Source organism: Cryptomeria japonica, chromosome 3 (assembly GCF_030272615.1).
Source record: "Cryptomeria japonica chromosome 3, Sugi_1.0, whole genome shotgun sequence".
NCBI classification, from domain to species: domain Eukaryota; kingdom Viridiplantae; phylum Streptophyta; class Pinopsida; order Cupressales; family Cupressaceae; genus Cryptomeria; species Cryptomeria japonica.
Window position 1 is genome coordinate 780908427 of NC_081407.1, and position 14972 is coordinate 780923398.

Below are 14972 nucleotides of genomic sequence, written 5' to 3' on the forward strand. Positions count from 1 at the left end.
ATGCCTCATTGATAGATAATGGTTCAATTTGAGAAATAAGACATATTTCTTCATTTGCCAATCTTCCTCTTGTCATGACTCCTTTAAACTTGCTTCCAATTATCTAATCTTCAGAATGATTCAGTCTTACATACCGGGGTGTCTTAGTCTGTTGTTGTTCTTCAATTACTATGGTATCCTCCGATGATACCAGAGTAACTAGATCATCGTTCTGTACCAGTGGATTTACTGTTGGTTCATTTGTCATAATTTCTATTACCGGTTCAGAGTCTATATACCTTGAAGTTCCTCTGAATTGTTCATCAATCTTTACATTTGTACTCTCAACAATTTTTTGTAATCTTTTATTAAAGCATCTATAAGCTTTACTCTTAGATGAATAACCAAGAAATATTCCTTCATCACTTCTAGGATCAAACTTGCCAATATACTCATCTCTTCTAATATAACATTTACTTCCAAAAATTCTAAAATACTTAAGAGTAGGAGTATTACCAAACCATAGTTCATGAGGGGTCTTACTAGTTTCACCTTTGATGTGAACTTTGTTGAATGTATAGACAACAGTGATTACTACCTCTCTCCAGTACACATGTGGTAGATTTGCTTCTGATAACATACTTCTTGCTGCATCTATAATAGTTCTATTTTTCCTTTCAACAACTCCATTCTGTTGTGGTGTCCGAGGTGCTGATAAATGTCTTTTGATTCCATTTACTTCACAGAATGTATTAAAATCTCTAGATATGAAATCTCCTCCTTGATCTGATCTTAAACATTTAATTTTCTTACTGGTTTCATTTTCAACCATTGCTTTGAATAGTTTGAACTTCCCAAGTGCTTCTGATTTTTCCTTGAAAAAAGTAACCCAACACATTCTAGAATAATCATCAATAATTAGCATGAAATATCTATCACCTTGTAAGCTTTTAGTTCTAGCTGGACAACATAAATCAGTCTGAATTAAATCAAGAGCATTTTTGGATTTTTCTGGAATACTTTTGAAACTATTTCTAACATGTTTTCCAAATTGACATTCCTTGCAAATTGTATTCTAAGGTTTCATAATTTTACGTAGATCTCTAACTGCCTTAGAAGTGCTGATTTTTACCACGCAATCAAAATTTACATGACATAGTCTTTTATGACATAGCCAACTATCATCTATATGTGCAATTAAGCATGCCTTTTCACTATTATTCAAATGAAAGATATTACCTCTAATCTAATTACCGGTTGCAATTTCCAAACTAGTTCTATTCATGATTTTGCATTTTCCATTTTTAAATTGTAACTGAAAACCTTTCTCAACTAATTGACCAACACTTAAAAGATTATGTTTTAATCCTTCAACATAGTAAACATTGTCAGTGTTATGTTTACCATCAAGAGATATTGAACCCTTACCTTTGATTGAACAGGCTTTGTCATCTCTGAATCTTACTAAACCTCCATTGTATTCTTCAAAGTTCAAGAATTTGCCTTTGTCTCCAGTCATGTGATGTGAGCATCCTGAGTCAATAATCCATTCATCCTTTGATTCAACTTTAGCTGCTAGGGCTTGTTCTACCGGTTGAGCAATAGGTACCGATTGATCTTCTGTTATAGCAACAAAGACCCATCCATTATCTGTTGGATCCTCATCAGAATCATCAGTCACACCTTCATCAGCAATGTAACAAGATTTATCTTTGTTTTTCTTAAATCTGTATCTCTGATATTCAGGATTAGGTTTGTATGTCCTTCTAGCTTCTTCTCTTAGTCTAGCATGTCTATCAGGGCATCTTGAAGCCATATGACCAATCTTATTGTAGTTGAAACATTTAAAGGGTGCTTTACCTTCATACTTACTTCCAATTGGACCTTTTGGCATTTTTCTTGCAAATAGTGCTTCAAGTTCTTCAAGCTCTTCATTCTCCTTCCTAGTTTCTTCAAGTTCTCTTGCATAAAAGGCTCTCCAGCCTAATTTGTCAAAAGATGGAGCAGATGATGTTGATGCTTTGAAGGCCAAATTAGTTTTTATAGTAGCTACAGGACCAAATTCCTCAATTTCAAAAGCTGAAAGTTTTCCAATCAATGTATCCCTAGTTACTGATGTATTAGGCATTGTTCTCAACTCATTAATAGTAGTAACCTTCATTTTATATGCCGGTGGCAAACCTCTTAAGATTTTTGAAACAATCTCATCTTCACTCAAGGTTCCTCCACAACATTTGATACCTAGAACAATTTCATTTACTCTTTCCATAAAAGCAGAAATTCTTTCATCTTCTTCCATTTTCAGATGTTCATACTTGACTCAAAAGCTTTCAAGTTTTGCAATTTTGACTATGGAATCCCCTTCATTTAGTGTTTCCAAATGATCCCAAATAGCTTTTGCAGTAGATCTATCTGATAATCCCATGATTTGTTGATCTGATAATGCACTCAAAAGTGCTTCTCTTGCTTTGCAATCATTTTCTTCATCTTTAGCTAAAGTAATAGGAGCAGGCTGACCAACTACTGTAGTAGTATAACCATTCTTAGTAACTTCCCAGATGTCCTTACCAATGTAATTCAGATGTGTCTCCATTCTAATTTTCCATATTCCATAGTTGGTTCCATCAAGTTTAGGACTATCCTTTCTAAAATAATTAGTAGACATTGGATCTCCTCAAGTTGTTAAACTTCTGCAAAAAAAAAGAGGACTAGGCTTTGATACCAATTGTAGGTCCCGGGGAGAACTGAGAGGGGGGGGTGAATCAGTTGTCTAATAAATTCAAACCAAAATCTTATTAACCAACTTAATGCTTAATATCGGTAAGATAGTTAAATGTGTCGGTAAACAGTGTTAACAGGAAATGCTATACTGGTAAGAATTAATGCATGAAACATAAGCATAAAGTCAACCATAACACATGACACAAATATTTGTACGTGGAAACCCTGTAAGGGGAAAAACCACGGTGGGAAACCTTACCGACAATCAGATGATACTACTACAGATAGTAAGTGTACAAAGAGGGGTCTGCACATGCAGAAAGACCAACAGCCTAGAGATCATTGCTCAAACACAAATGGGAGTCACACTGACTATAGTTGGATGGTTAAATCCAATAAGAATGTACTGCACAAAATAGCATCTTCATATGTTGGATTCAGTACCGGTGTAATGCTGATATGCTTCTACAAAAACCTAACTTCACCTTCAAATGATGTCTTCATGTATATCTCTTCTTGATCTCACATATATCCTTCCTTAAATCTTTTTTCGCATTCCACTTTTGATCTTACAAATAAGATCTTACATTTATACCATACCCTAAGACCAATTTTAGTAGGTCGGCTCTACAAGATATTACAATAAAACATTTTACAAATAATACAATATCTGATGCAATAACCGATTGAACATGTCATCTTAATGCTTTTATAAGAATAATAAATCATCTCCATAGCGTTGCATGCTGATCTGGAAAAGATAAACCTGCTGGTGTAACCCTAGATAAACTGGACCTATTTGCCAGTAAAAGCAAATATGCAAATAAGAATATACCAATGATATTACTTCAAGGAAAAGTGTCCACATGATGTCTTCAACATTACCAAGTGTCTTTCATGTCATTGCAAGTATCGATGAACATTATATCCTTCCGGTGATTGTTTGAATAGTTTACTGATTGCCGGGGAATGTTGCTGGATCTCCAAAGTAGGTGTATTTAGTAGGTGTTGACATCAATGATAAAACCATACCAAAATACCAACATCCTTGTCCTGACCCAATGTTCTGTTCCAGGCCTGTGCGTGGTCAACATCATTGTCTTGCATACTTAGGTTTCCAATCTTTGTATATATGTTTTGGTCTTGGTCGCTGTCTATGTCTTTAAAAATTTCATTGGGTGCGCACCCCTTAACATGATCAATTACTAGAGCTTTCAAATTACAAAATGTCCTGAAAAAAAAATCCCTAAAAATTGAATAACGTCTTGAAAAAATCATAAAAATCACATAATGTCTTTAAAAAAATCATAAAAATTGCAAAATGTCCTGAAAAAAATCCCTAAAAATCAAATAATGTCCTAAAAAAAAATCCCTAAAAAGTCAAATAAAGTCCTAAAAAAAAATGAACAAAAAAATTGTAAAAACTCGAAAAAAAAAAGAAAAAAAATCCCCTTTGTGCATAGATAGATCGCTGAGCATACATCCAACAACAATCAATCAAACACTATGCTTTAATGGAATCATGTGTTAATAGATAAACTTTTCAATCAAACCAGACATTCAAACTGATTAAAATTGTCGTATCAATCACTTAACATCAATATCATTTTGTCTTGTCACTACTATCATGGGTCTTATATAGGGTGTGGTATGCTTGACACCAGACAGTGTCCTGTCTTAGATGGGGTACCACATTCCTTGAAACCAGACAGCATGATCATCCTATCAACACTTTCAAATTTTGACAATGAAGATCAAGATGTTTGTTTGACTTGTTGAAATTAGCGAGTCTTATCATTTATTGATTTATCTTCGATCATGTTCCTATGTTGCTAGATGATGTCACTGAGTGATTTAGAGTGATTGGGATGGTTCATGGTCCCTTTTATTTTTTGTTGTGTTTGTTGTTTGTGGAATGTTTGTCACAAACTGGGGCAACTATATCATTGGGTGTCTTTGATAAGTACATTCGCTTTGTGAACGCCGTACATACCTCGACCCTTGACGTATGCACCCTAGGATGATTCACTCATTCCTTGTGTGCGATGTGTCTATCTTATGCAAAGGGATTACATTATTGCTTTGGCCTTCATTGCCATGTTGCATTGCATCCATTTTGCCATATCAAATAAAGGTTCTCACCTACTTCTGTGCATTGGTGAAAGAAAGTTTTTCTTCATCTCTAACTGTCCTCTGTCTAATTTCTTCTTACTAACATTTCTTCCATCAGTTTGGGTAGTCAATTTGGTCTAGTGCTCTAATCTCCAAAAACATACGTTGCATCCTGCATTCATTGATTAGTACATTGCATTATATCAAGCATTTTATCCATTTCATCTTATAAATGCATCAAAAGCACATAAAAATACATTCATACATGTCCCACAAGGGTACATAAATAGTGCATAAGCCATCGGAGTACAAAAATGGGACTATCTGTCCTAAGTATGGCCCGCAGACTAAGAACATAATGTCACACTACATATGTCTCTGTCATAAGAAGCACGTGCCTCTGTCACTGGGTGCTTCCTCTATCCTCCTCATCCCTACCTTGTCTCAAGGATGATGTCCCTCCTACCCGAGGTCCTAGCTATGGTGGTCTCCTAGGTCCACTCACCCCCATGCTGCTCACTGACCTTCGAGAGCGTGGCCTGCTCTCTATCCTCGATCGTCCCCGATATGATGCTGCTCTCTGCTCTAGTGGAACTACACTCTCATATAGTGTCCTCCAATGGCGTATCTCCTCTCTGGTCTCTACCAACATCTATGCCATCTCACGTGCACTAGCATCCCTAATCGACCCAATATACTTTGTGACTCTCTGTTCTTCTTGCTGTGCCTGGGCTATTGTTGTATCTCGAGCTATTGTAAGTCTAGCTATCTCCACTCTGAACTGATCCTACTCTATCTCTCTAATGTCACAATGTGATCATGTTGACTCGCTATGGTGGCCCTACATATCTCCATCTCCTCTATGCTAGCTGTCTCTTGCTCTATGGGTATATCCTGCAATGACTCCTGATCGGCTGAATCTGGCTCATACTCTTCATCCTCATCATCTCTGTCCTCATCTCCATCTTCATCATCACACTCATCCTCATCACTGCCCTCATCCTCCTCATCCTCATCATCTCCCTCCTCCTCTCCAGTGAGTGGGAAGTCCTCCTATCTCCTAGGTACCGGAATATCAAGATCTGTCAATGGCACTGGCCGTCGTCATGCAAACCATCACTCATACTCCTCTGTCATCTCGGTGTCCACCACATCTGATCTCCAATCCCACTATCTCTGTTGTAGCTATGTGAAGTCGGCATATGCTATGTGTGGCTGAATCATCCTCCCCCACTGACTCGTCTCTCTGTGAGATCGGGCAAAGTGTGCAGTCCCTCTCGGTACATCCTGCCTCTCTCCAAACTGTCGTCTGACTCTCTCTAGCAAGTACATCTCAATCACTCTTTGGTGATTCACTGGTCGCCCAATCAGGTATCTCTCCTATCTGCAATACGGTAGCTCCTCACTATCATCTGACCATCCAGGGCAATCTTGATATGGCCTCCATGTGAACTCTCTCAATTTGTCTAGCTCATGTCGCCAATATAGTATGTATCCGAACGGACCCTGTCTCAACCTACCCCCATAGTAGTACACATATGGTTGATGTGGTAGTACCTGTCTCTCTGTAATTGGTCGACATATGGCTATGTGCTCAAATTCCCATACCTGTAACAATGTGACTCCACAGCTCAAAGTCTGCACCCCCTGATATGCTATCTGATGCAGCTAAAAATATAGCATAGCAAGCACACATAGTCCCCATGTGTACACAGTCCCCTCTATCGCCATCCGCTCTAGCACTCTTCCCCATCCAATAGGGAATCCACGTCCTTGTCTTTCCCTTGCTAGAAGGCATGCTATAACCACAACTATCACCACATATCACTGATCATACTCTGATGCCATGGTCTCCTAGCCAATCTCCCTCTCTACGATATCTAGATCATCTGTGTCACACTCGAATAATCTGCACAATGCATCTCTCCCTATCGCTGGATCATATTCTATCATCCCCCCATGAATTGAAATGCGGAGGATACACCACACGTCCTCTAGTGTCACAGTCACCTCTCCAATCGCTAGATGGAAAGAGGAAGTCTCTGAATGCCATCGCTCTACCAATGCAGTAAGTAGTCCTATGTTTACTCTAATCTCAGACATGAATGTGATATAGTATAATCCAAGTCTTGCTAATGTATCTCTATCTGTGCTCCTGAGTCTATGTCATAACATGAAGCAGTCAGGTCGGTTCTACCGCGTAATCAATGGATACTGTCGACTCTACATCACAATTGGGGCACAAATCAGGGTGTTTCTTATCTATTTTGATCTATCCTACCCTTATCCCCCTTTTCGAGATCATCCGTGTGTTGTTCTCGGTCAAATTAGGGTTCTCAGTGCACAACTGCACCTATGTACCCTGTCCTACACCTGTGCAGCATCAAGGTGCACCTGTGTACCCTACACAGGTGCATAACATCCTACAAAAGCGCAGGATGTGCCCACACAGGCACATAAGTCTTTTTTTTTCATTCCCTGTGGGCCCCGCAATGTCCCACAAGCAAGCCGAATTCATGAAATTGACAATATGGGTTTTTGAGATACATACCACTACTCCCACATCATCCGGTCATCTGTAGGTGTGTACACATTACCCGAGGTGATCTGCCATTGGAATGTTCACCATCTCTCTGCAAGGGTCCTTTTTCAGAGCAACAAATCCTCCACTTTGGCTAGTGCAAATGAGCTATTTTCCTTCTCCTTGTCTCCTTTATAGCACTTTGTCAGTGCATAGATGGACATGCACCCTCTCCATCTTATGCTGGTCATAGGCTTTTGCACCTTCAACTGCTTGTCATTTGTGTATCCGATCACCGATTTTCAAACCTTTTGATCCTATCATTTTTTATCATTCTTATCGATCAATTGGCCTCTTTTCTGGATGTTTTCGGCCAATTCCTCGAGGGGGCATGCATATGTCATCATTATTATCTAGGGAATTTTCATTATTGTTCTTTGAAACAACGCTTAGAATCACATTGTCCCAAAGAGGGGCAAAATGTAGACATCTAAAAATGGTCAACGCTTGCGGAGTCATACTTTAACATTTGCGCATTGCCTTATTTTAGGGTTTTTGTGTCGCATTAACATTTCTTCTATGTTGCGCACTTGGTCTTTATCATTTGTGAGCATCGAGTCCTTCTTCTACATTCTTCATTTGTCTCGCTTTCGAATTTGGTCTTGTTGATAATAATCTTCAGTCATGATTTTGGTCGATCTTATCCTGTCGCATCAATGTGCATACTCATTTGGCATATTTTGACATCATCAATTTGATTTCATTTTTGGACATCGTCAATCCTAATCGATGATAGAATTAGGGTTTTTTCCTCTTGTCAATCTTGTCATCTTGCGATCGATTTGTCATCGATCCTTGTCATTTTCAATCTCGTCATTTTGCGATCGATTTGTCATCGATCGTTGTTCTTGTCAATCTCATCAATTTTGCGATCGATTTGTCATCAATCGTTGTCCTTTTCAATCGCATCAATTTGGATCAATTAGTCATTGTTCCTCATCAATTGGTGCCTATCAATTTGGTCTCTTTATCAATCTTGGTCAGTTTGTCAACCAATCTCAATCGTTTGTCAGCATTGGTCCTTTGTTAATCAGAATCATGATCGAATTGACATCAATTATCTTTTGTCAAGACCTAATTGTCATCCTTGCATTTCTAATTCATCTTCTAAGGTTTTATGATTTATTCATTTAATCTTGTTTGTCATTTTCCCTCTAGGTTAAATAATTTATTTATTTATCCTAAGTCTTCTTGTCACAATTAAATACTTATTTAATTGGCTAATTAATTCCCCCTCTTTTTGTGAATTAATTAATGAATGAAAAAATTATTAATTAATTTACCTAATTTTCCAATTTACTAATTTCTCCTAATTCCTAATTTCCTAAATTCCATCAATTTCTAATTTCCTAATTTCCAATTCATCTAATTTTCTATTTTCTCCTATTTTTCTAATATTTCTCTTAATTTCATGGGAATGATATTTCAATCTTGTCATAATTTGTCATAATTTGTCAATCAATTAATTTTGCATAGCAGCCTTGTCAATTTTGTCATAATTTGTCAATCAATCAATCTTGCATAGAAAGTGTCAATTTTGTCATAATTTGTCTTATTTGTCATTCTTGATTTGAAGTTTCCTTTCAAATCTCTTCATGCTAATCTTCTCTTTTCTCCAATTTATCTATAAATTGGATGAATTTCTTCAATCATGGTCCCTGATCAATCAATCACGCTTCTAGTATCCTTACGCTGTCATCTCGTCTTGTCAATCTTGCTTTCATCTCATGCTTATGCACTTGTAGGTGAAATCCACAAACAAAGCAATTTGAAGGAGAAAGAAAGACAATGGATAATTATGAAGGAGATATCTGAATTTGGTTTGCTTTAATTTCATTTTGAAAATCTTGTCTTCATGTTTTCTATTGAATGTTTTTAGGATTGTTATCATTGCATTCTAGTTTTTCGTGATTGAGCTAGTCTAAATTCCTACTTGCTTTGATGATTTCCAAATTCCTATCTACACTAATATCTTATCTCAACTTCACCCATATGCTTAAGCAAGTAATACATCAGAAATACAATGACCATTGGATCAGCTTGCATTACTTCTTAACATAGAACACTAAAACATTACATGAAAAAGTATCACACATAACACACTAATTTTTCATGTGGAAACCCAGCTGGGAAAAACCATGGTGGGGATGAATACCCACAAGTTGTTCTTGAACAATTCTAAAGTTCGCTCTATTAGGATCCCAGTCTGGTTAAAGACTTTACAACTGGTAAGAGGATTTGAAGAACTCAATGATTTTGAGACACCCCATTAAAGGATTTACCAAAATCCTGTTTAAGCTACTCGGTAAAGGGATTTTCCATCTGTTGAAATGGTTAGAAGTCAACAGGTAATACACTGATCTGATAACAACACTTAATGCCAAGATAGATCTTCTTCAATTTCTTTACATCTGCAATCACACTCTGTAGATCTCTGCTTACTCCTTAGGTCTGGCAAGAATCACCTCACATACATTCATTTGCCAACAACTTCAAATAAAAGTCATCATCGGCCTTATAGACAACAATTAGGACGGTGGCCAAAACCTAAAACCCTAAGCATCTAGGTTAACAATACAGTCGGTCCAATCCTAGCTTTTTTTACACACTACATAGGGTAAAACAATCTTGAATGAAATCTCAAGATGTTCTCCATTGTTTGTTCTTCACCGCTTCTTGAAGCTGATAACCCATCACGCGCTCTCCACCATTTACTAAGATTTTGCACATTCCGGAGGTAGATAGAATCAATCTTCTTTATGCAAGATCCTCAATTAGATCCTTCATGCTCACAAGGCTGATGTGGTAATGGGATCTAATCTTCATTTCAATGCTAACTCATCACAGGATGTCATTGGTTGAATCACACAGAATTTAAATGCATCAACTGGAAACCTTGAAGCTAAGACTACCAACAAGTAGTCATATCAAATGAAACCCCGATACAAACTTTGCATATATCGGTTCACACTCCAACATACTGGTTCATACCATCATAATGGTTCACTTTCCAATTTGCTTACCTCAATATACCGGTTCATACTTCAGTATATTGACATCAATGACAACATACAATCCCATCATGTCATCAAACTCTGCACATATGCCAACAATCTCCCCCTTGGAATTGATGGCAATACACAAAGATATCTCTACATATTCTTCCATATTATATGTCTTCAATACTACAAATATCTTCTCTGCTTCACATCTTCTCCCCCTTTGACAACAATGCCAAAGTGGAGGCACAAACATCCATGATCTACTATGTTGCTCCCCTTGAGGAGTAGCATCCTTCAACACATCAATCTTGAAAAATTTGACAATGCAATATCTGATTGATGTGGAGCACATACCTTTAGTTCACCTCTTGAAGGGGAAACACCCCTAATTCACCTCTTAAATAGGTAAATGTAGCCTTCGGTAGAGCCTTGGTGAATATATCTACTAATTGCTCTTTACTAGAAACATGTTCCAATACAACCTCTTTGTTTTGAAATTTCTCCCTCAAGAAATGATATTTGAGCTCGAAGTTCTTGGTTATAGCATGCAATACAAGATTCTTGGAAATATTAATTGCACTTGTGTTATCACAAAAGATACTCACTGGTTCAGATATAGGGACTTTGAAACCACTTAATACATGCTTCATCCAAATTGTCTGAGTGCAGTTCATAAATGCTGCTACATATTCTGCTTCTGCTATGGATTGAGAGATATAACTCTACTTCTTGCTCATCCATGAGACTAGTCTACCACCAAGAAAGAATGCATGACCGGTTGTGCTCTTTTGGTCATCCACATTACCAGCCCAATCGGCATCAGTAAACACTTTGAGATTGAAATCATTATTGTATGGATACCACAATCCATAATCTACAGTTCCCTTCAGATATCTAAGAATCCGCTTGACTGCTACCAAGTGGGATTCTCTTGAACTTTTCTGGAAACGTGCAGTAATGCCCACTACATGTGCAATGTCTGGTCTGCTGCATACTACATAGTGCAACATACCAATCATTGACCGGTATTCCTTCTCATTCACCAATGTCAAGTCATCTTCTTTTGACAATTTACAACCAGTCATCATTAGTGTACTAGCCGATTTGTCATCTTCCATGCCAAAGGTCTTCAACACCTGTTTGACATACTTGGACTGAGTGATAAAGATACCATCTTTCATTTATTGAATCTGTAGTCCAATGAAGAACTTAATCTCTCTAATTAGTGACATCTCAAATTGCTTCTTCATTTCATCTGCAAACACATGGCTCATCTTGTCATCTCCACCAAAAAATATGTCATCAACAAACACTTCACAAATCAGAATCTGATCTCCTTCTATCTTTAGATAGATATTGCTATCTTTACTTGTTCTTTCAAATCCAATCTTCACAAGATGGGAGTGTAAAAATTTATACCATGCTCTAGGTGCTTGCTTCAATCCATACAAGGCTTTATGTAGCCTACACACCATATCACTGTCTTCTGATAGGGAAAACCCATCTGGTTGCTTTATATACACTTCCTCTTCAAGTATTCCATTCAGGAATGCAAATTTCACATCCATTTGATACACTTTGAATCCCTTGAATGTTGCATATGCAAGTAGCATTCGAACTCCTTCCAATCTAGCTACTGGACCAAAGGTTTCTCCATAGTCTTGTCCTTCTTCTTGATCATATCCCTTACATACCAATCTTGCTTTGTTTCTTACCACTATGCCATCTTCATTCAACTTGTTTCTAAAAACCCATTTGGTTCCAATAACATTTTTGTGCTCAGGTCTAGGTACCAAAGATCATGTACCATTCATTTCTATCTGGTCAAGTTCCTCTTCCATAGCCTTAATCCAGTTTTCATCTTTGTGTGCCTCTTAAATGTTTTGGGCTCAAATTCAGAAATCATGCAAGAATTCTCTCTAACCTTTCTTCTTGTAAGTATTCCTACATCCTTATCCCCTATGATCTGCTTTGGATCATGATGGAACTTTACATACCTAGGAATGATTTTAACTGATTCCTCTTTCTTTTCCTCTTCATCCTCATCTCCATCAACATCTACTTGTGTAGGAGCACTATTACTTGTACTTGGTTGTTTTGCAACTAGTTCCCAGAAGGTTACATTTGTTTCATCTTCTACTTGCTTGTTACTGGTTTCCTTAGGTTTCTTAGAGGTTTCATCAACTCTAACATTGATACTTTCAACAATTCTCTAAGTCCTATTGTTAAAACACTTGAGAGCTTTTCTCTTGGTGGAATACCCTAGGAATATTCCTTCATCACATTTTGCATCAAACTTGCTCTGGTATTTACTTCTCTTGATATAACACTTGCTACCAAACAATCTAAAGTAGCTTACTACTGGAGTCTTACCAGTCCAATACTCATAAGGAGTTTCATTCTTACCTTTCTTGATGAGTACCCGGTTCATAGTGTAGACTGCAGTGCTCACTACTTCTCTCCAAAAAGTGTGAGCAACCTTCTCTTGAATCAACATCATTCTGGTAGCTTCAACTATAGGCCAGTTGTTCCTTTCTGCTAGGCCATTCTACTGTGGAGTCCGAGGGGTAGACAGTTTTCTCTTGATGTCGTTCTCTTCATAGTACTTATTGAATTCACCAGAAGTGAACTCACATCCTTGGTTGGTTCTAAGGCATTTAATCCTCTTACCGCTTTCCTTTTCAACTAGTGCTCTGAAGGCTTTAAACTTTCCAAAATCTTTAGACTTGTCTTTCAAGAATGTGACCCACATCATTCTTGAGAAATCATCAGTAAGAATCATAGAGTACCTATCTCCCTGAACACTCCTATTTTTCATAGGACCACACAAATCAATGTGCACAAGATCAAGTAAATTATCTACTATGAAAGATTTACCTTTGAAGGTTGAGGAAGACATTTTCCCCAGTTGACATTCTCTGCACAAATGATTCTCTGCTTTGTTCAGCACAGACAATCCTCTAACTACCTTGATCTTACTGGCCTTCACAATACTATCAAGATTTACATGGACGAGTCTCCTATTCCATATCCAACTGTCATCAAACTTAGCCATTAGACATTGACTGATATTTGTATTTAACTGAAATAAGTTACCTTTGGTCTGCATACCAGTGGCCATCAGTTCACCACTCTTTCCTTTTATTTTTCATACTCCATCTTTGAATTCCAGAGTGAGTCTTTATCATTCAGCTGGGCAACACTCAAAAGGTTATGCCTGAGACCTTCTACCCAATACACATTATCAGCACTACTTTTTCCATTTAGAGAGATGGACCATTTGCCTTTTACCATACATGGTACATCATTACCAAATCAGACTACACCTCCATTGTATTCTTCTAGAGACAAAAACTTCCTTTGGTCACCAGTCATGTGGTGAGAACATCCACTATCAATAATCCACTCATTAGAATTATCAAAGTGGGAGACAAGAGCCTTCTTGTCTAACACATCTTCCTTAATGGCTACAAACACTATTTCTTCACTTTCTTCATCTTCTGATTCATCATCAGTGACACCTTCATCGACTACAACAAGACAATTTCTCCTATTTCCTCCTTTGAACTTTTTAAACTTCTCCGGTTTATCCTTATTATCACTATTGGGACAGTTCAAAACAATGTGTCCTATCCTATTGCAAGAAAAAAATTTCAAAGGGAGCTTACCTCTATATTTTCCAGCTCCCTTGGAAGTCTCTTGGCAAGAAGAGCTTCAAACTCCATCAGGATTTCCTCATCATCCATATCCCTGCTTTGTCTAGGTTCACAACTGGTACCAACCTCATTTCCCTTTCTAGATAGTGCAATAGATGCTCTAAAGGTTGATTCAGTCTTCTGAACACTACCATCATAACTATTTAGCTCATATGTAGTCAACTTAGCAATGATGGAGTCAAGGGATACCTTTGTCTTGTCAATAGATCTCAACTCCTGAATAGTAGCAACCCTTATTGCATAGACCAGTAATAAGGATCTCAAAACATTGCTAACAATGGTGGGATCAGCTATTTTGCCTCCTGCACTCTTGATGTCTCCTACAATAGTTTTAATTCTTATCCCATATTGGTGAATGGTCTCTCCTTCAACCATCCACATCTCTTTAAATTTTCCCCTGAGGCTCTCTTCCTTAGCTTGCTTCACATGCTCATCACCACCATAGATAGTCTCTAGGGTATCCCATACATCTTTGGGATTGTCTTTGTCTTGAACATCTATAAACTCAATATAAGATAGACTGCTGATAAGAGCTTCCATGACTTGCCCATTCTTCTGAATTTCTCTTCTTTGATCATCAGTGAGAGTACCAGTAGGGACAACATAAGTATTCTCAACATAGTTCTAGTGTTGAGCACCCATGCTTTTAATGTAGATCTTCATTATGTTCTTCCATATCTTAAATTTATCTCTGTTGACCTTAGGACCTTCCCTCTTTGTCATTAGAATAGGATCTTTTCCTCAAGCGGTTAAACTTATAACACAGAGGACTTGGAGGAGGCTCTGATACCAATTGATGAATAATGACGAACAGTAAATACCCAATAGATACTGAGAGGGGGGGTGAATCAATATGGACAA